General features: G+C 35.6%; 1 long non-coding RNA gene across 1 annotated transcript in view; it reads right to left on the reverse strand.

Annotated features, from left to right (window-relative positions):
* Positions 1-8,229: 8,229 nt before the first annotated feature.
* Positions 8,230-23,751, reverse strand: part of LOC138925124 (uncharacterized) — a 175,650-nt gene continuing 160,128 nt past the window's right edge. Inside the window, exon 3 of the long non-coding RNA XR_011440913.1 lies at positions 8,230-8,529. This is a non-coding gene — a long non-coding RNA (uncharacterized lncRNA). The remainder of the gene's footprint in view (positions 8,530-23,751) is intronic.

The raw sequence follows: 23,751 nt of genomic DNA on the forward strand, positions 1-23,751 counted from the left end.
GGCATGAGCTTAGGCACATGAAAATATTAAAGGTAAAGGAAAGGAGAGATGATGTGTGACCCTCAAAGCTGGCTGAGCTGTCTCCCTCACCATACTTGTGCCTCATGCTCTCACCCACGTACCGTTTGCTGAAGCTTTAACCTTTAAGAAAAGATGAAAAATTCAGAAACAGAAGGTGAAACCAGTGAAAATTCACATGCAGTATGTCAACAAAAAGAAAATCTTAGAAACGGCTGTTCATTTTAAGCATGAGTAATTTGGGGAAACGTGACAGGGCATCTACGCAAATATACTAAAGCAAAAAGAAGTAACAGAGTAAGCCAAATTGAGAAATTTTCAATTGATTATGAATATATTATGAAAGCAAATATAACCCAAAGAAAATAAGAAGCATCTCCAAGAATTTTAAGTGCTATAAAAGAATTTATGAAAATGTTTTCAATTGAAATAATTCAAAATTAAATGAAAGAATATGGAATGAAGAATGGATGCCTATGGTTGGTTTAAAACTTTATGTAGACAAATAGAAGTAAAACAGTTAAAAGACTGAGAATGAAAAACAGTAAATAAATAGACATAAGTCAAAAGCAGATTACTGACAATGACAAAAGTTTTGAGGCAAATCGCATAATATGGTGGTAAAAGATTTTTAAAATAATGAATGAGAAGATAATTGTTATGTAGCACAAAAGAGGAGAGTCACAAAAGATTTACTGGACTCTCTGAAGAGGAGAGTCCAACAAATTAAAACTGAAAAAGAATGCCAAGTTAAAATAGAAGATAATTTTCCTGAATACAACAGAACAGAAATAGCAGATAATAAAATGTCTTCAATATTGCTGGAAAATATTGCATCAGAATGATCAACTTTCAGCTATATCTTAGTCATGTGATTCAATTCAAAAAATATAAAATCTTCAGGTATCCAAGATGAGAAATGCAAAATAGGAAAAAAAATTTGGGTAAGGGGAAACTATTCTACAGCCACATTCTTTGTCTGAAGTTAATAGATCAATGTCTCCCAAGTACTAAGAGAAAGAAGGTATGATTCAGGTGTACTGTATCCAGCCAAGTTGTCAATAAAGTAGAAAAGGAACAAGCACTCATTTCAAAATGTAAAAACTATCATGGAATAGAGCACTCCAGAAAGCTGCAAAAAAAAAAATTATTCCATGAAAAAATATCCAGCCAAATCAGAAGCTCTAGTAAGAGGACTAGTGATCACAAGAATACCAAGAATGCTTAGTACTAGCACTGCTTTAGCTTATTAGATTGATAATATGGAGGGTTTCTGCACTGAAGACTATTCAAGGCTCCCTAAATTATTGAGCACATCACTAAAATCGGAACAATAAATATTTAAAATTGGGAGATAGTGATGAATGGATTTCTAATCCTCTTATTGTTTGTATTTGACTCTGCAAGTGTATCCTGTGTTTTCTTGCAGATTTTAAATAAATTAAAAAAAATACTTGCCCAGACAGTCCAATTATAAAGGGCAAAAGATATGGACAGAAATTTCAACCAAAAGAAAAGTTACAGACGGCAAGTAAGCACAGACAAAGACGTTCAACATCATGTGCCATTATTAAAATGCAAGTCAAAACCACAATGAGATTTCAGTATAAACCTATAAGAATAATAAAAGTTAAAAAAAATAGTGATAATACCAAATGCTGGTGATGGTGTGGAGAAACCGAATCACTCCTTATAAGAAGGAGTTTGACTACTTTTTTTTTTTGGAGGAAGATTAGCCCTGAGCTAAGTGCTGCCAATCCTCCTCTTTTTGCCGAGGAAGACTGGCCCTGAGCTAACATCCATGCCCATCTTCCTCTACTTTATATGTGGGACGCCTGCCACAGCATGGCTTGCCAAGCGGTGCCATGTCTGCTCCCGGGATCCGAACTGGCGAACCCCGGGCTGCCAAAGCAGAACAAGTGCATTTAACTGCTGCACCACCGGGATGGCCCTTTGACTCCCTTTTTAAATGTTAGCTGACCACTTTTAAGCACCACAGTTTTGCGTCAGAGGCATTTTTCTTAGTCTCCTGCAGCATACACTGCTATTGCATACAAAACACCATTCCCTTCTCTTTGCTAATAGAATTCTGATTTTGATTTTCATTAAAGCATCAACACACTCAACTTAAAACTCCATTTCCCAGCCTCTGTTACAGGTAGGAGTGACTGTGTGATGCAATTATAGTCAATGAGGTCAATAGCAGAAGTCAGCTGGGTGATTTCTGGAAAATGCATTCTTGATAGAGGACCTCCTTCTACCTCTTCCCATTTACATCTTCCTGCCTATAATGTTGGTCTTATATTTAATGGAAGAACGAAGTCTTGCAGCTATGAAGATGAAACTGAACGTCAAGAGTAGTGTAGAAGAGAGATAAAAGGAGGCTGAGTCCTGAGGACTGCCTCAAGCAAGGGCATGAACCCCTCAACTGTCTGCTTCTTGACCTCTTGTTCTGGCAGAAAAACCAACTCCCCAAATTTTTGGAGTGATGTTGCTGTCGTGTAGAGCCAAATGCATTTCTTTAAGTCTCAATTTCTCATCTGTAAAATGAAGATAAAAAATGCATATTTCACAGATTTATTTTGAAAATGAGATTGTCCTATTTAAGCCACTATTATTTCTATCCTCTGCTATTAGCAGCAAAGCTTATTTTAACTGTCACATTAGATTTGTTTTGTTCTCTGCTGTATCCCCTAAACCTAGCTTGAAACACAGTAGCTGTTAAATATATATTTATATAAATTCACACTATCTGCATGAATCCCACTGGGGAATTGTGTTTATAAAATTTTGTCGTCTTCGTACACCTTTTAGTAATTTTTGGTGAAGCTATGTATTATGATAATATAAATTTATTAAAATATTCTTTTCTTTATAAAATCATCCTTGTTTTTTTAAGATTAAACTGGTCCTACAAAAAAAAAGTCTGTTTGGGACATTTACATCAAGGAAGGTAAAATGATATGAACAAAGGAAATACATTCCAAAAATGTGTCTATTATTATGAAATACTGTAGAAAATGAAAACATTTAATGGAATATTTGAAACATGGGTTTAGACTTATCTTTTACTTTTCTTTATCTGCCAGCAGTCAAATGGTAAACATCAAACACAATGTTTTAATATTTAAAACTGAATATATTTTTTTATCCCCACTTTAGATTTAACAAAATTCTTATTGGCATTCATATGATTCTATTTGTGTTTGATTAGTCAAAAGATAAATGATAGAATGGATTCTTTAAACAACCTACCCTATGTCAACTAATTCTGTAAATAATGAATATTTCACAGACATTTAAAATTTTTACATTAATAAATTTAATATATGTCTTTAAAGCAGTGATGATAGAGTATCAAAGAGAATAGGACCTCCTATTCTCTTTTTAAAGATGACTACAGAGACCGAACAAAGCTATATTTCCTCACCATGGCTACTTTCCACAGAAGAAAATGCCCTGCCCTGAAGTAGACAAAGCTCTTTCTCAGGTGAAAGGAGAGCAGAGTGGAGTCTTGAGTTCTGAGACTGAAAATTCTGCAATGATGTGCCCGCTTTCTTCTTGGACAGCAGCGAGGCATCCCCAGATGGGGGAAGATGGGTGCTTATCCTCACAATAAGTGTCATTCCACACACTCATGAGATCTCTGCACTGAGTAGTTAGGTTTTTGATTATTGATCTTCAAGTTGAAAAATAACCTGAGGTTAAAGATTGCCATTATTAAAATAATGCTGATACAAACTTGGCAGGATACTTAGCTTTTAGGTGTGTCTTTTTTCCTATTTGCTGAAGAAAAAGCGAAAAAAAATGTATGTGAGTTTACTTATTGCCTCAGCGTAATTTCATTTGTTGGTTATGCATCCACGACATTTCAAGTGATGAATTGAATAAACATTCACTTTGTCTCATAACACCCTTGACAGCAAAAATCCACCAAAAGAAAACCAACCAATTAAATGAGAAACTCTTGTGATATGGACAATAGAAAATTATAAAGTGACAATATGAACAGTTAATAGGATACAATGACATATGCCTATTAACTCATTGTACTTATTAACATGTATAAAGTATCAATGCTTTCAAGAGCAATGAAAACAGAAATAAGTTCTTGGTAGTCTGTAAAGCCCCCTTATTTTGGGAGGAGGTAAGTTTAAGGAAGAAGAAATTTTAAGATAAATAGTTATATAATTTACTTATCTACTGACTTTGTAATCCAGGAAGGCATAATAAGGATGCTCTTAAAGAAATTACATAAATATTTACAAGATCTATGTATTTGTCACCAGTTCATAGACATTCTTTCTACTTTTTAATTTTATTTCCCTTGAGCTAACTTACATTTATAAATAAATGCTACAAACCAAATGTTTGGAAAATGAAGCAGGAGTGGTTGCATGATGACCAGTTTTAGAGTCATTAGTTTTTAGTCTTATTTGTGGTTTTGCTAATTATTCTCTTTTGCTCCCACTGCTTTCTGCTGTCTGCCCCACCCAATTACGACCTCCCACTAATAGACTGGCAAACCCCATTTAATGTATATTAAGGGTGCATTGATATCAACTTTGTTCTTGTTTATTCATTTGCTAGCATACGTTTTGTCTTTTTCAAATATAAACTGGAAAATAGTTCAAAGACAAAATATTTTCCTTTGAAAAAAGGCTGTGAAAAGACAAGAGGGAATTATTAAAGCAAATTGCCCTTGGTATACTTCCATAAGTGATTAATATGGAATATTTCTTGTCATGTCAAAAGTATACAGTAATGGATTCTTATTTCCTTTACTCTTTCTTCACATAACATTAATTTACTCTTTTCTTTTTTCTGAGAAAGATTTGCCCTGAGCTAACATCTTCTTCCAATCTTCTTCTTTTTGTATATGAGCTGACACCACAGCATGGCTACTGACAGACGAGTGGTGTAGGTCCACGCCAGGAAACTGAATCATGGCTGCCGAAGCAGAGCATGCTGAACTTAACCAATAGATCACTGGGGCTGGCCCTAATTTACTCTTGGATCAACTAGTTAGGAACAGGAGTCAACTGGTTAGATAAATTAATGTAAATCCTGGAAGACTTCTCCATCGATGCTTCAGAGGAATACTTGTACATATGTTAATTTTCCTTTTTCACTGTAAAAACTCATGTGGATATTTCTTCTCCATTTACCTTCACATCTTAGAATAGATGTTTAAATGTTTAAACAATTAGGACTATTTAAAGAAATGGTAGGTACCTGTTACTTTAGTAAGGCAGGGATGTCATGGTAGCAGTGATGTTTGGTAGCTTATTGAATAAAGCCCTTTTTTGCTTGTGAATCCAGGGGAAATACTCAAAAAGAACCAGAAATCCTCAAAGATCTCTAAGGAACTGTGCCTCTGTGTCAGAATATTAACTGTTGATCTTTGCATTGAATTTTATAAATCTCCAATGAGTGATAAATCTTACATATTATTTTCTCAAATGACACTGGCACTATGTTTTTATAACATAGTCTTACTCATGATTAATATTTTCAGTATCTAAGTCAATAAAACATATTAATGATAGTTATTGTCAGTAATTAATATTTGTTGATGACATTATTTGCTAATCGATTTCCATACGTAATAGGAGTTTAAGTGAAAATTCTGGCGAGAACTCTAGAAATCTGCATATTATTTGGTTTCCACAATGCAGTACCAGACTTAGGTGAGAATGTAAAAATCTCAGTGCTCAAAAACTTGACTCTTAAACCCCTTATCCACATTGAGGCTATGTAAGTATGTGGATCTGATAATTAGAAGGAGGATTTGTGAATCAGGATTTTGGAGCTGATGTGCTCTGGTTCCCAGTAAGAGGCAGCCCCAAGGAGGAAGGTAGATCTCACCTCAGACCTATGAAAGGGGCTTCAACCTAACGCTTGTCCCCTGATGCTTGGACAGAGGGTGACCTAGTATTTGACCCCTGCCTGGAAAATTTGAAGTCAAGAGACAAACTGGCTTAATTCTAATGGACCGGATGGAACACAAATGGCCAAACTGAAGATGGGGCTGCACACTGGGTCTTGTCAGGGCAAACAATGCTTGAGTATGTCACAGAAAATATGTGAGAACCGGAAATGAGTCAGTAACTGTGTGGAGTCTGCCTAAGGGCTTTGGCTGGAAAGCAGTTAACCACCAACTGGTAGAGACTGGAGCAGAAGAAATAGAAAATTAGCGAGTGACCTAACAGAACAGAAATGTATCCACTCTGACCAATGGTGGCATCACTGACAGAGGGAGATCCAGCTTTGGACATCTGCCAAGGCCATAGCATGATGCTATATGCTAGGTCAGTACTGTGGTGTTAGTCTATTCAGAATGTTCTTTCCCCACCACCTCTCTTGCCCTCTAGTCCTGAACAAGTCAGGAAGAAGGTGGTTGCAAAGAAACAAGCAACCAACTGTATGCCTTTCCCTACAAAGGGTTACCCACGCATAGCTGCCTCAAGCAAGAAGAGAAGAGAAAATTTAACTTTAAATCCAGTTAAGAATATTGATTGATGTGTTAGACTGGACATATCAGAATCAATATTGTATTTTGTGAATGAAAGTGATAGTGAGATAGTTTATTATGTAAAAACAGTGGTTCTGAACCTTAACTGCACCTTGGGAGTTTTTAAAACTCATGCAGAAATTCTGACTTAATTGTTCCGTTGATGGGCCTGGGCATCAGTGTTTTTAAGAGCTGTCTGTATTATTCTACTTTCTAGCCAGCACTGAGAACCACTGAGTTAAAGAAACAGCAAAATCATGGGCCCTGTTGGAATTTTCATCTAGGGAAACAGGACTGGACCCTGGGAACAAACTTAGAATGATAGTGTGAGATAAAAATGAGATGCTTTATAAATATACCACATGAGCTGTGTTCATTCAGTATATTGGTTACACATTTGTTATCCCATTTGATTCTCATATCAACACTGTAAAGAAGTGATTAATACCCCCATAGATGTCACATAGATAAGAAACCTGTGCTAAGTACAAAGACAAGGTCAGTGCTCTTTTTACCCGTGTTGCTGCATCTCAGTATAAAAGGAAACAGAAATGGATTCAGGGAAAAAAAAATTGAGAATAGATAAAAAAAAAAAAGAAAAAATAGGAGATGTGGAGATTAACTTTTGCTTTTTGCCTTCTTGCTCAGAGATGTGGCTTCCTTTAAATAACCTTATCTGTTATAATGCCCGAGGTCAGAATCTCTTTTATGTCTACCAGTTTTCAGCATCATAATTCCACCCTGCCTCCTACCTCTAACTCACTCCCTTTTTAACATATGGCTTGGGTCAAGGAAATACCTTTGGTAACATAGCTAAAATCTTACCCTTATCTTCTAAGGAAGCTGGATCAAAGAATATTGAGTCCAAGCTAAGTTTGCATCCACATTTACCACGATGACTTTATGAATACAATTTCTATCGATTTACATTGATAGCAAAGAGCTATTGCAGCCAATGTTCACAGGCTGACTTTCTCCTCTTCTCATATTTTCATTTACTAAAATGACATTGACAAATAAACGGCAAGCAATAGGATATACTGGAGTATATGAGGAAGCCATTTGGTGTAAACTTAATCCAGCCTGACTTTGTTTTTCCAAAAGGGCCTGACATGGCCGTTGAACATGCACTGTATATCTGTTTAAGCATTTGCTATGTCCCACAGACAAGAACAAATGCCCTTGAGATAAAGGTGCAACTTCCCCTACATTGGCATTTCCTTAAGGATAAGCAACTTTCCCTAGGCTAGGAATGGATTGCTGTGCTCCCCTGTGACCACCCAGCTCCAGACAACAGAACTGCCACCCTGCTGTGGCCACTGAGACAGCAGACCTACTACCTGCTGTGTCCATCTATAGCTGTGTGCCAACAGAGCAGTCTCATGACTGTTGTAAACTGGACATTTTAATCATATGTGAAACATGCTTTTTGAGGGTGTATAACCACTCTGTACACCTGACTTCTTGAGTGCCCTTTCTTCCTTGGGGAAGGAAGGCCCTGGGCTATATGGTCCTCAGGTTTGGCTTAGAATAAACTCAACCCAATTTTAATTTATAGATTGGTTATGGATTATTTTCATCAATGACATCATATTTTTTCAAATGTCTTATATTATGAGAATTATTGCCATTAGATAAAAAGTAAACCCAAAATTAACTTATTAGGTACACAAAAGTGAAGACATTATTTGGGTTGATTGTGTTTATTGCACATTATATACAGCAAATGACTCATTTGAAAGGATAAGAAACTACCATGAAATTATTGGAAATGTTCTCTAATTTGAATTCAAATATCTTGCATTCTTTTTTTCAAATATTATTCCAGAATGGAATAAGAACCATATGGATCATTTGTGTCAGCACTGAAACATGTTCCTTAAATACAAGTAGCACTCCAAGGTTTCATGTCTTTTCCCATGTGGTAACTGTTGGAAGAAGTTGTCCACAAATATTTTCATGTTTCTGCACAGTCCAGGATTTCCAAGCAAAGAGCACTGAAAAACAAGATTAAAGAATGATTGAAACATGCCTTAGAAGTTAGAGGTAACGTATTGTGCCAATTTAGATTTAGAGACTTATCTTCTCCAGATTTATTTGCTCTCATTCCAGAGTAGAGAACTTCCTCTCCTCTAACAGGAAAACATTTGTTTATATTCCAAAATAAATGTCTTTCATTCTTACTCCCTCTTTCTGGAGGGGAGGAGGAGGAGGTGTGTTAGCCTCCCTATATATGCTTTGGGTTTCATAATTTTAGAATCCTTTCCAGTGGTGCAACCCTGCTGCAAACACAGGTGACTATCTGGCCCTCGTTGCATTACTCTTTGGGTAACTGGAGAATAGGAACTGCTGCTAAGATGCTTTGTTAGTAATAACCAGCCTCTACTCAGAACTGTATTTGCTGTCAGACTAGGTAAATACATACAGGCCTGCGTGTATGCACACATAACATGCATACATGCACGCATGTATATAAAACTCTTCCTTCCTCTTGAAATGCTCACTTCCTAAGTCCTCATCTAGCTTCTTTGCCTGGAAAATCATACCCTTCATCTAGAATCTGTTGGTGTCCCCTCTTGAGTGAAGTTATTCTTGAGAATTCTGGGACAGTTGTCACCAATTTATATGTCCATAGCACTTTATGAGTATCTCTTCAAGTACTTATCACTTGACGTTATAATATTGGGATTAAAAATGTCTTCCCTTTTAGAATTATAGTCCTGAAAAATGGTACCCATATTCTATTCATTGTTTTATGCTCTATGTTAGCTCAGTCCCCAAAATGTAATAAGTGATTAAGAACCAATGAATGAATGAATGAATGAATGAATACTAAGTCAGAAGCCCTAGTGGTCTTTGGGTCACAAGAAGATCATGATCTTGGCCATCTCAAGGTCACTAATCAATTTGTACAAGGATGACATTTTTAAATATGATGGGCATGCTGTGAGTATATGCACCACACATGGAATAATTTAGAATCAGTCTGATTCATATGTATTACTGATGGTGACTTATTTGCGACTTGGTTAGTTGATTTAAGGGTGAAGATATTAAACTGGCTAATTGTTAAAGAGGTATAGATTCTGCTTAGCTAACCTAATGGACCTTTGTTGTCACTTTCAAAGCACCCTCTGAGCTCATTACCTCAACTATAAACCAGACACCGATCCATTTATATCTATATATATATTAGTAACGACTGACTTTTCCCAATGAACTGTAATTAAATCATTCCTTGATGAACCAGGGGCCCACAACACGACTCTTCTCTAATAACAAGGGCTTCTTAATATTTCATCAAAGTTTAAACAACGGCAAAAATAGAAGCTAAGTTCCCAATTTATGAAAAAATATATATTTTCAAATACTTGCTCTTAATGTATAGAGCTTGTGTAGTATTTAAATACTTGTTTTTCCAAAGTGCCACAAAGTTTTTTGAATGAGAAATTAATTTGTAAGCTTCACTCACTCTGCCTTGTTTTATGACACGATTTTCACTAGAACCATGAGATACAGAGTAATTTGATTGATTAAGGAAGAGGTAAACATCTCATATGCGGTTCAGATCAATGACAAAAGCAACTGAGCTTGTGGCTATTCTTTTTTTATTCCATAAAAGAAGAGAAGATGCAGAAAAATAGAAAGGAATATGTGAAACAAATTCTCTGAGCAGCAGGCAATCGATGGATACATTATAAATATAAAATAAAAGTAACATTGCTTTAAAATCCTGAAAATTTATTTTCAGAAGGATGTTGACCATAACATGTAAACAGAATCACAGGCAGTTATTCAAAATGTATGGTGTTTGGCCTCGGCCTCAATTCTCCATATTTTCAGATTGGGACCATAGTAATTCTCACTTTTTCCTACATACAAATAAAATAAAAAATGATCATGAGGCTGGCCCAGTGGCACAGGGGTTAGGTTCACATGTTCTGCTTTGGCGGCCGGGATCGCCAGTTCAGATCCCGGGTGCGGACATGGTCCTGCTTGTCAAGCCATGCTGTGACAGGCATCCCACATATAAAGTAGAGGAAGATGAGCATGGATGTTAGCTCAGGACTAGTCTTCCTCAGCAAAAAGAGGACTATTGGTGGCAGATGTTAGCTCAGGGCTAATCTTCCTCAAAAAAAAGAGATCAAAATACATTTAAGCAACACGAATATATAGAAAAAGAGAACTTTATAGATTATTGATTACAGATTCCTGTGTGTACCTTCTAACATTGCTCCTTTGCAAACTTCCATATGTAGTTCAACTGACATCATCACATTTACTATTACTAGTCACCTCGTTCAGATAGGAGTCTGAATTGGTCCTGTGATTGCATTGCATCTTCTAAAAAAGTAACACCAAATATCCTCAAATTTATAAAGTACTTTCTATATATTTCCCTATGAGTAGCTTCTCCCTTCTTATTCCAAACTAGCCCTTTAGTTAAAATATAAAAATAACTAATGGCCAGTTGTGTTAACCAGGCTCAATGTACTCCATGGCACTCTTTCTCCCTAAAATCGCACACTTTTTTCGTTCAGAATAAATGTATGTTTGTGTGTGAACTATTGATGTGCATACTCACAAATGTATGCATAAACATGTGTGCACATACTTATATGTGCATATTCAAAATGACGAGAATTAGTACTCCCCAAGCCTCTTCCCAGATATGGTATTCCAAATGATCGTGGCAGAAGAAATGATAGGTGGGAGGGAGAAAGAAAGAAAAGAAAAAGTCTGAATTCATTTCAGTCACTTTGAGTAAATGTTTTAAGTTTTCACTCTGCATTAAAAAAGAAACAGGTGAGGTGAACCAACGGCGTGGAACAGCACATCACTGCTTTAAAGCATCGTCCACTTTGCACCTTCATTTTCATGTTATAATTTCCTTTCCTTTTCACTGTGAGCTCTTACAGAAAACGACTTCTAATACATGCGGCACTTTGGCTATTACAGAGATGCCTGCTATTATACATTATAGGTCCAGCTATTCTGCATTTTATCTTCCATGACTTTCCTTTAATGATAGAGCATTGTGAAGAAGTGAGCACATGTCTGTATGTTTCAGGAGAATATATTGGAGTTGTTCAAAGCTACTGTGTACGGCAAGTAGGCTTGTACTAGATGAGTGATGTTTCTCACTGCAATTTGGAAAGACTCAGTGACTGTTAGAGAGAGAGCTTAGAGAGACTTTTCTGTCATGCAGAAATAGAGTGGTTTTACCTTTGTCCTGTTATCCAGCTGCCCTGAGAGTAGATAACAGTGGTCAGAGATAGCCTCATTATCCAAATGGAAGCAATAGCGGCACTGTTCATCAGCTATTCCCAGCACACAGAAGGCCCTCTCATTGCCTCTCTAATTCTCCATCTTCCTCCCCAGGTTTATCAAAAGAATTGCTCGTTATAATATACACACATTACCATTCTACTCTAGTCTATTCTCCAGGCAGTTATAAATGCACACAAAGCCTCTTGTTATTGCGTGATCCACACAGCAAACTAGAAAATACCTCTAAATTATGTGTAATTGTCTTTTCAGCATATTCAGTGCTCTACAGCTTGGCATTTCTGAATTTGGATATTCTTTTCAGCAGGGTATCTGTTTTGCTCTGTGACACCATTTTTTCTGCCCTTCAAGAGATAGCATTTATTTTAAAATGCAATATATCGAATGAGTTATTTCTGCACTTCAAATGAGTAACCCTTCTGTATTTAAATTTTAACTCAGTAGTTGATTTACTTGAACATTCAAGTTTCATTAGAATGGAAGCTTAACTATTCTACAAATAAAAGTTAAATACCCTACCAACTCTTCTGTCTTTTTAATTAAAATCACATTTTTAGAACTAAAAGTTACCTAGGAGCCTCAGCCTGAGTTACTGAGGTTATGAGAGTGCCACTGAGAGAAATAAGCTGTTTACAAGGGAGAGATGATTGACTTGGCAGGGCTGAAATGACATAATTAATTTGACTTTTTTAATATTGGTGTGAAGGTGACTGGCATACAAAAGTGAAAATTTTATGGACAATGAGAGATTATGGGGCCAGAGTTTCTGCGTCAAAACTGGATATGTAGGCTTAAGAATCATTCAGTCCCACATATAAAGTAGAGGAAGATGGGCACAGATGTTAGCTCAGGGCTAGTCTTCCTCAGTGAAAAGAGGAGGATTGGCAGCAGTTAGCTCAGGGTTAATCTTCCTCAAAAAAAAAAAAAAAAAGAATCATTCACATTTACGTAATATTTAAGCTGTTCAAATAACTCAGTTCTCTGAGAAAGATGGAGGTGTAGAACAGAGACATGGGTAATGTTTCCAAGTAAGTGAAATAAAGGAGGATGAGCCAGGGAAAGAAAGGAAAAGAGACAGAAGTAAAATGTGTTATGGGTCAGCTCTGTGTTGGGCGTTTTGCCTCCATTACTTCATTTAATCATCCCAACGTTTCCATAGAACAAGTAATTTTGCAGATTTGATGGATCAAAAATTTTGTCTCAGTGAGATTGAGTAACTTGATCAGGCTCTAATCATTAATAGAAGGAAAGTCAGAAGAAGAAAGGATTAGAGAAGGAAAATGGGATGGAGAGGGTACTGTGCCAGGAAGGTAAAGCAAAAAAAGTTAAAGTAAGGCTTAAGGGGGATGGAGTTCATAGTAGCAAGTGCCAAACATTGATATTTAGAACTGAGTAACGGTTAGTGAGAATGTTTACAGTGGAAGTGTAAAATTAGGGTTGGTTTTTCATTTGTTTTGACACATTGTCTAGAATCCACAGGCGGTCATTAAATTTCTCAAAGCTGCTTCCCTGGTTTAGCCCAAATTTTTCATCCTCCCCAAATAGTTCCTTTTATTTTCTTTGTATTGCCTGGAATTTGAGTGAGAATTCTGATTACAACCCCAAAACAGAAGCAGCAAAAATTACAATATTCGGTTCTCTCAAGAGGAGACTCCACTGCTAATTATGAGCTATGTGATGTCAGTATGCTGAAATGGGGCTGAACCAGAAGACAAATGGGATAGTTATTACAAGGTAGTGTAAGACATTTTTAAGCTTTACAATCTTTTAAATGGTATAACATGGCCTTGGAACATCATATTACTTACTTCTGTGTTCTGATGTGGAAAATGAAAATAGTCAGTAGAACAATTGAAGGATTGTCAAGCCAGACGTGTTGCCGCAATCATCAAATCATCCCTTGTGAGACTAAGGAGCCCACATGCACTGGGTTTTGGGTCTTGGTACTGCACCCCCCCACCTCCAACTTCTCAATGTCTTTATCAACAGATTTTATCAGTGACTGTTCCTCATTGTTACTGCCATACCTACCAGCCTGGTCCTGGTTCAATTTCACTCTCTTCAATATTATTTCTATCTCAATTCCTGATAATATCTACATACAAACTGCTTATTTATTAATGTGTTGAACCCTTCTCCTCCGATGACTTTGTCCTCCATCTCACTGCAGTCATGCTCATACCATAGATTTATCATTTCCCATAAGTTCAATCCCTCTGTAATCTCAAATCATGCATCCCTCTCTCAGATCACCACCTCCTATATCAGCAAGTCACTCTCTTACCTCATCCCGAACAATCATTTTATCCAAAAACACAGCCAATGCATTGATTCTATCACCTTTTCACAGCCCCTCACCCTGTTGATTTCCTCTCTCCCCTTTTTACCTAGTTTAAATCCCCAATCAATACAAACACTCTTTATACTTCTCTTGCTCTATTCTGCTTACTTGAACAAAGCACAACCCAACTCCATCTACTGGGTTTCTGAATTCATTCAGTTAAATAGGGCTAGAGATAGCACTAACTGGTCTTGAATTACATTCATGAACACAAACTTCAAATGAGCCTTTTGTGGCACCTGGCAATCGTGCTATCCATTCCTAATGTACCGATGTACCAATGCTGTAATATACTTTCTGCACAGATGACTATTTCACACCTTTCCCTTTGCCCTCAAATCTCTGACACCTCATCCTCCACTCTAACTCTTAGCTGATGATTTTGTTCCTACTTCACTAGGGAGGAGTAAGAAATCAATCAAAAGAGAGCTTTTATAGACTCCACCACCTTATCTCCTAGCTTCGAGCATCTACACCCATAGGTGTCTGTTTCCATAAAGGACGTATTCAGGCTCTTTTCTAAAAAACTAATTTCCCTTTTAATGCATTATCCTTTCACCTACTCAAGGGCAATGCTTCAGCCATGTTTTCCTTTTTTTCCATCCCCAGAAAATTTCCCTTGTCTACTGGATCATCCCATTAGTATATAGCCACGTTATTACTTATCCTATCTGAAATACGTTAAAGAAAAACAACAACAATAGCAAACTTCTCTTGGCCTAATTTCTTCCACCCATTTTTCCCTTTGTATCAAAGATTTTTCAAAAAAGTTGCTAAGACTGTTGTGCAAATTCCTCATCTCCTACTTTCTCTTAAACTCAGCTCCAATTAGCCATTTGCCTTTGCCATTCCATTGAAACGTCTTCAAAAGATCATCTATGGCCTCCATTTTGTTAACTCCTATGAGGAATTTTCTGTCCTCACCTTATTTTACCAACAAAGGCACTAGGCATAGTTGATTATTTTCTGATCCTTGATCGTCTTTCTTCACATGACTTTGAGGAAACCATATCTCTTATTTGTTTGTTTGTTTTCTTCCCTATCTCACTAATCACTTCTTCTTAGTCTCCTTTCCTGGATTTTCATCTTCTCCTTAGCCTGTCAATGCTGAAATTCCCTGGGTTTCACTTCTCTCTTCTGAACTCCAGACTCGTATATCTGACTGCCTACCTAACATCTCCATTTAGCTAGATAATAAAAACCTCAAGCCTAACATGTTGAAGAGGAACACCCAATTTTTTCCCCAAAACCTACTCAATCATTTTCTTCTCTATCATTGTTGCTGATAAAGTCAGCCTTCTAATTGTTCTGTTTCAACAACTTTGTTATCATCTTTTGTTACTTTTCCCCTCGTATTTCATATCATACCTGGTAGAAATCTTTTTGAATCCAGCTTCAAAATATATCTACAATTTAACCACTTGACACAAGGATCTACTGCAAGTTGTAAGACAGTCTAGGAAGAGAATATTTCTCTGAGCACATTGTTCATTGAGCAAAATCTTATTTCATTTTGCACAATGAATAAATATGGTCTGTAGTATATATCCACCACTTTATGCAAGAGGAGTTGATAAAGAAGAAAGGATGGCACTTGATCACTTGTGAACTTAAGTTGTCAGGCCCTGCCTAGTTCTCCTTAACAGATGGCATGGAAGCAGGAACTGTAAGAGAAGAGAAGCAACACATAATAAAAGGCCTTTTAATTCTCTGTTACCCAATTTACTAAAGTATAGCTCAATGAATATCCTGAAGTGATCAATCAGGTTGGTAACTTCTTGTCTCTTAGGGAGTAGCTAGGAAGAAAATAGAAATGTTTGGAAATTCTTGATATAGAAAAATGTATTATCTCTCCCCTATTGTTTCTTGTTACATTTCTCTTAAAATCAGGATGAACAAGGTACTGGCACTATGGCTTAGTGGTTAAGTTCAGCACACTCTGCTTTGGTGGCCCTGGTTTGGTTCCTGGGTGTGGACCTACAACGCTCGTCAGTGTCCATGCTGTTGTGACAATCCACATACAAAATAGAGGAAGATTGGCACAGATGTTAGCTCAAGGTGAATCTTTCTCAGCAAAAAAAAAAAATTCAAGATGAACAAAATTGAGCATATTTATCTTCCCTTCAGTCCTTCTTTCATCTTAGATTGGTTTGACTGATTTGAAATTTATATATTGAATCATACAGTATGGTTCTACTTTGTGTCTAGATTATTTCACTGAAAAATTAATTTATGAGATTAATCTATATTGTGTGCTCTTATGGTTTATTAATTCTCATAGCTTTATATTATTACTTCATTAAATAAATATACCACAATGAATTTATTTATTGTTCTCTTGGTGCATATTTGATTTTTTTACCCAGTTTTTGGTGCTTTTGAATAGTGTTGCCATGAAAATTTTGATACATGTCTTTTGGTGAACATGTGAATGCATTTCTGTTGAGAATATACTTAAGAGTGGAATTGCTGATCATAGGACATGTTCATGCTCAGCTCTAGTGATATTAACAAAGAGTTTTCCAAAGTTGTTGTACCAGTTTATATTCTTATCAGAAAAGTATGAAAATGTCAGTTATTTCACACTCTCACAAATATTTAATATTATAAGTTTTCATGTCTTTTTAAAACTTAATCTAGACATTCTGATGATTAGTGATATCTTATATGCTTTTAATTTTCATTCCTTTGATGAATAAGGAGGCTTTCATACATTATCCTTCCGATGAATTTCCTATTAGAGATTTTGGTTCATTTCTTAAATTAAATATTTGCTTTTATCTTATTCTTTGTAGGAGTTCTTTATATATTTTGGATATAAGCTCTTTGTGAATACATGTGATACAAATAATTTCTGTTGCTCTATGTTTTGCCTTTTTATACTCTAATAATGTATCTTCTGATAACTGAAATTAATAAATTTAATAACATTTATTTTATAGTTATTGCTGTTGTTTACTAGTTTAACATATATTTGCATAATTCAAGATTATTATCTTTTTCAACATTATCACTTAGATTGGATCTTTATTGTTTTACCATATACATGTAGATTTAAAATTCACCCAGTGTTCATTTGTGCCTTATGTGAGGTGAAGATCAAGATGCTTTTATATAACATGGCATTCAATTGACACAAAAATATTTGTTAATAAGACCATCCTTTGACTACTGAATCCAGGCACATCTTTTTAATAAGTAAAGTGACTCTTTACATGGAATTATATTTTTTAGGCTCTGCTCCAATGTTCTCTGTGTTTATTGATGAGTCAATATCCAAACTATATTAATTAGTGTAGATTTATAATAAATGTTGACACCAGGTAGTGTAAACACTCCAATTTATTTCTTATGTTTATCTTGACTCTTTGGTTTCTTGAATTTCATATAAGTGTAAATTACCTTATCAATCTCTACAAGTAAATCCTGGTAGAATATTTTATTTGGATTGCATTGAACATATTAGATCAGTTTGGAGACAGCAACATCTTAGAGTCCTCCAACCATTAGCAAATTATATCTCTTCATTTGCCTAGGTCTTCTTTAATTTTTCAGTGCTATGTTCACTGATTTTATTGATAGAGGGCTTGCACATCTTCCGTTAGATTTATTCTGAGGAATTTTATGTGACTTGTGCTATTGCAAATGTCTTTTTAATTTTTATTCCCAGTTCCTTTTTTCTGGTGTACAGAAATTATATTGATTATTTTATCTTATATCAAGAGGTCTTATTACCTTTACTTATTATTACTTATTAATTCTAATAGCATATGCTTAGTTCCTTTAGAATTTTCTGCATTTGAGAATCATGACATCATGACATCTCTTCTTTCAGACTCCAATGGGGAAAGCTTTCAATATTTCACTACTGAGTATAGTGCTAGTTCCTTTTTTAAAATTTGCTGCTTTTTAGATCTCTTTGTCAGATTAAGTCAGTCCCTCTTTATTCTAAGATTGCTGAGAAGATTTTTTTATTGTTGTTATTGTAATCACAAAAGTAATTTTAATGGTCTCAAATGCTTCTGCTCTACAGAATATATGACTTTTCTCTTTTTTCATTAATATATTGAATTATAGTGATTGATTTTCAAATGTTATACATTTCTTCTTTCTTAAGACAAATCTCACTTTATCGTGATATGTTATCTTTTTTGTACATCACTAGATTCAATTTGCTAATATCTTATCTAGAATTTTTCATATTGCTTGCAGAGATATTACCTTTAATTTTCCTTTCTTGCATTGCTTTTTCAGTCTTACATATAAGATTATGCTGAGGTAGGACATTTTCACTCTACTTCAATTTTCAGAAAAAAATCAGTTTGAAACTGAGATTAATACTTTTTAAAATATTTTTAATACTTTTTAAAATATTTGGAAAAAATCAGCAGTGAAGTAATCTGGTCAGGGAGGGAGATTTTATGATGTGGTTTAAATTAAAGATAAAGTTTATTTGAGAGATTTAGGAGTACTTAGATTTTCTATTTTTTCGTGTGTCAGTTTTGCTAATTTTACTTTTCAAGTAATTTGTCCATTTCAGCTACATTGTAAAATATATTGACATAAAGTTTTTCATAATAACTTCATATTTTAAGCATGTGTAAGCTTTTTTTATTCCTGATATTGATAATTTGTTATTTCTATTTACTTGATGCATCTGGCTAGATGTTTATCAAATTTATTAATCTTTTCAAAGAACAAATATTTAGATCTAGAGTTTCTTAATTGTATACACACTTTCTATTTCACTAAAACTGATTTTTGTTCTTATATCTATTACTTTCTTCCTTCTACTTACTTGAGACACATTGTAATTTCACAAACAAAATAAAATGGAAGGTTTATTTATTTATTTATTTCTCTATTCAATTTTTTGTGGAGGGAGATCAGCCCTGACCTAACATCTGTGCCAATCTTCCTCCATTTCATATGTGGGTCACCACCACAGCATGATTGATGAGTGGTGTATTTCCGCGCCCAGGAACTGAACCCACAAACCTGGGTCGCCTAAGCAGAGGGTGCCAAACTTAACTGCTATGCCGTGGGGCTGGCCCAAAAATGGAAGGTTTATTTTTAGTTGCATGGCAGTTAGAGAACAAATTTGTATGATTCCATTCCTTTGAAACTTATTGAGGCTAGCTTTATAGGTCAGCATATGGTTTATTTTGTATACTCAAAAATAATTGGTTTTCTACAGCTGTTGAATATCAAGTATTATAAATGTCACTTATTTCAGTTTGGTTGATTGAATTGTTCAAATTCTTTTAAAACTTACTGATTTCTTCTTCTATCAGTTACTATGAGAATTTATTTAAAATATCAAACAATTTCGACCTCTCCTTTTTAATTGTTTATTTTTGCTATACACACACACACTATGTCAAATAAATTTAGAATTCTTATATTTTCCTATTGAGTTAGCATGCTATAATTATGAAATGTACATCTTAATCATTATTAATTCTTCTTAAAGCCTATTTTGTCTGAGAAGTGGTAAGGTTGTACTGGATAAGTTACTCCATTGGAGTGGGGAAATAGGTATCTGATGTATACATTTATATCACCTACATGTCTCTTAAACATTTATGATTAATATGCTTTCCTTTTCACTTATCAAGGTTAAAATTTTTATCACATCTAATCATCATAGAAATGCTCTTTTAAATTATTATCTTGCCTTCGGTTTAGCCACTTCAAAAATTCTTCATGTAGCTGTACAATATTTCTAAAATAAACATCATTCTGCTTCCCTGCTTAAAATCATCTTTGAAATCCATTACCCTTGAATTAAAATCAAAACCCATGTCAGAACCTAGAGGACTTTCAGCATCCAGCTACTCTGCTTAACCTTTAAACTCATCTCCTTCTGCTACTCTATTTTACCTCCCTCCGACTACAACAAATGAAATGGATCATGAGGCATCCGGTCTTCAAATAGTCACATATAATGTACAATGGGACTTAAAATATCCTTCCTACACCAGCTACTCCAATCTGCTTGGTGAATTACTACTTATTTCCCACAATACTTAAGCATCAACTTATTTAAAGATTTCTTGACTCTTCCCCATATCTAGCTCCCACCCATCTCTCAAATCAAGTTGGCAACCTTTCTTTCTTCTCCACTTAGCACCTTATCCATGCTTATAGTGTAGCACTTATAGTAAAATACAACAATTATTTATTTACGTCTGCATTTCCAACTACACTAAGCCACTCAAGGGAAAAGATTATGTATCTATCAGCTTAATAGTTGAATGATATGCATCTAGAGCAGATTCTGGAAATCTATAAACATTTTTAAACAAGTTAAGAGACAGCCCTCATTGTGTTTTACCAGTAGGCTCCCTAAAAAGATTAGATAAAACTGTATAGTTCTTAAAGCTCTAGGCATTCAAGATAAAAGTAGATTTGAGGGGCTGGCCCAGTGGCGCAGCAGTTAAGTTCACACATTCTCCTCGGCGGCCCGGAGTTCGCCAGTTTGGATCCCGGGTGCAGACATGGCACTGCTTGGCACACCATGCTGTGGTAGGCGTCCCACATATAAAGTAGAGGAAGATAGGCATGGATGTTAGCTTAGGGCCAGGATTCCTCAGCAAAAAAAGCAGAGGACTGGCAGTAGTTAGCTCAGGGCTCATCTTCCTAAAAAAAAAAAAAAAAAAAATTAAAAAAGAAGTAGACTTGAGTCTTGGCTCTACCATTAAGTAACATTATAACATTGAGCTAGTAACTTTCCTTTTCTTAGTCTCTGTTAATGTCTGAACTACATCCCTCCAAAATTCATATGTTTAAGTCCTAATTCCCAGTACCTCAGAATGTGACTGCATTTGGAGATAGGGTCTTTAAAGAGGTAATTAAGATTAAACGTGGGCACATAGGATGTGCCCTAATCCAATATAACTGACTTCTTTATAAGAAGAGGAGATTAGAGGCAGACATATACAAAGGGAAGACCATGTTAAGGCTAAGGGAAAGATGCCCATCTCCAAAATGAGAAAAGCTTCAGAATAAAACCAATCCTACTGATGCCTTGATCTTGGCTTCTAACCTACCGAACTGTAAGAAAATAAATTTCTGTTGTTTAAGCCACGCAGTCTATGATATTTGTTATGGCAGCAGTAGCAAACTAATTTAGTCTCCTATGATTTTGATGATGATTGAATGGGATAAAACGTGTAACACTTTGTGCAAAGATCTAACGTATAGTACATTACTCAGTGGTTAAAGAAGAAGTGTTCTAAATTTTAACATTAGTTAGAAAATGTTTCTTCTGTAATTTCCCTATCATTTTAAGTAAACATTTTATCTTAGAACAGTTTTTAATTTATAAGATGGGTACAAAAATAGTACAAAGAATTCTGGCATATCCCACACTCAGTTTCCCCTATTATTAACCCAGTCAGAATCCCAATGACATTCTTCAAAGAAATAGAACGATGAGTCCTAAAATGTATCTAGAACAACAAAAGACCTCGAATAGCCAAAGTAATCCTGAGAAAAAAGAACAAAGCTGGAGGTATCACACTCTCTAACTTCAAAATATACTACAAAGCTATAGTAATCAAAACAGCATGATACTGGTGCAAAAACGGACACCCAGAACAATGGAACAGAGCTGAAAGCTCAGAAATAGAACCACACATCTATGGACATATGTGTTGTCACTGTGCCTTACTGCATAAACACAACTGTGGAATGAAATCCTTTTCCTTCTTTTATAAATACATGCATGCACATGCACACACAGAAATGTATATACTCATAGAAGACATTTGTTTATTAAACTTTATTGAATATCTGTATTTAAAAAAGATTTATCACAAATAACTTTAAATAAATAAAAATAATTTAAAAATGAATGTTTGATAATTTTCCTTAAAAGAAACCATTATTGGGGCTGGTCCTGTGGCCTAGTGGTTAAGTTCGATATTCTCCACTTTGGCAGTCTGGGTTTGGTTCCCGGGCTTGGGCCTACACCACTTGTTGGTGACCTTGCTGTAGTGGCGTCCCACATACAAAACAGAGGAAGATTGACATAGATGTTAGCTAGGGTGAATCTTCCTTAAGCAAAAAGAGGAAGATTGGCAACAGCTGTTAGCTCAGCATGAAGCTTCATCAGAAAAAAAGAAAGAAACCACCTATTCTGCAATCCAGGCTCTGATCTCCTGCCAATTGTTAGCTGCCTTTCCTGTCTTCTGTCACCCTTCCTTCCCAGAAAAAATTTAAAAAGCAAAAGTTTTAAAAAAAAACAAAAACTTCTGTTTTATTTGGTTTGTGAACTTACAATGTTTCCTAAAACTGTATCCTGTAAAATAAAATGTCTACCCTTGGCTGATATTGTTTCAGGTCAAGAGTGGGACCTGCTAGAGAACTGGCACCATGATAACTGTGAAAGAGCTTCTGGTTTTGAATATCAAATGCTTTTATGTACATGTTCTTTTTTAACCCTCATGGACACATCGTGAGTTAAATGTGTTTTCTCATTGTACAGATGAAGAATTGTGGTATCAATAGTTCAAACAACTAGATCCAGAGTCACACATTTTCAGTTAAAAAGTGTAAGGGCAGGACTTTGAACCCAAATAGACTCCAAAGCCTGGAGAGAGATATATATATATATATATATATATATATTTTTTTTTTTTTTTTACCTATATCCCATGTCTTTAGTTAAGGGCTTAAACTGGTTGTTCTGGTGCTACTTCCCACCACTAATTGTGCTCTAGCCTACCGAGCAGGGGAACAGACAAAGCAGTACATTTTCCTGGAAGGCTGCAGCAATCTGGAGAGTGGCAGGAATGCAGGTTTGCAAAGTTAATGGCGAGAGCCAAATGAAAGTTGTTTGCCATTTTAACAGATGTAGCAGCTACTGGCATTACTTCATCTGTTCACTTAGCAGGTGGACCAGCTGCTGGTATTAACACCATCCAAAACAGGGTTGGATGGTGGAGCTAGAATTATGAATAAGACAAAACTTCTTGTCTCACTACAGTTGCTTTGACAGATATTGCATGGTCACGGTATGCCATCATAAACTGGAACTTTCCCATTTATAAGCAACATAGTTTCTCTTTGCAAACACCAACTTTTTGTCTTGGACTTTCTTTGTGTGCAACTGGTCCAAGGACTTGCTTTGTACTCTGTGATCTTCAGTAGCAACCTTAACTGACGAATAAGCTTCAGCCCATCAAAAACTGTTGCATTTTCGAGATAGCGGAAAAAAATTTTACTTCTTGACATTATTTAAAATTCTGAAAAGAGTTAAAATTTAACTGATTACTTTGCCTTACATTCAATTTGTCCTGAAGCTGGTGAATATTATTGTAATGAAAATTCATAGGCAGTTAGTTTGCTAGCATGTAAGCAAAGAATTAGGTATACATGGGAGATTTTCCTCCTGTAAATCTTGACTTCAAAATAAATGTTTTTATAATTTTTTGTTTAAGCGAGGAGGATTGGCTCTGAACTAACATCTGTGCCAATCTTCCTCTATTTTGTATGTGGGATGTGCCATAGCATGGCTTAATGAGCAGTGTGTAGGTCCACACCTGAGACCCTAACTCATGAACCCTGGGCCGCTGAAGTGGGG

The sequence above is a fragment of the Equus caballus genome, chromosome 1 (assembly GCF_041296265.1).
Source record: "Equus caballus isolate H_3958 breed thoroughbred chromosome 1, TB-T2T, whole genome shotgun sequence".
Lineage (NCBI taxonomy): Eukaryota > Metazoa > Chordata > Mammalia > Perissodactyla > Equidae > Equus > Equus caballus.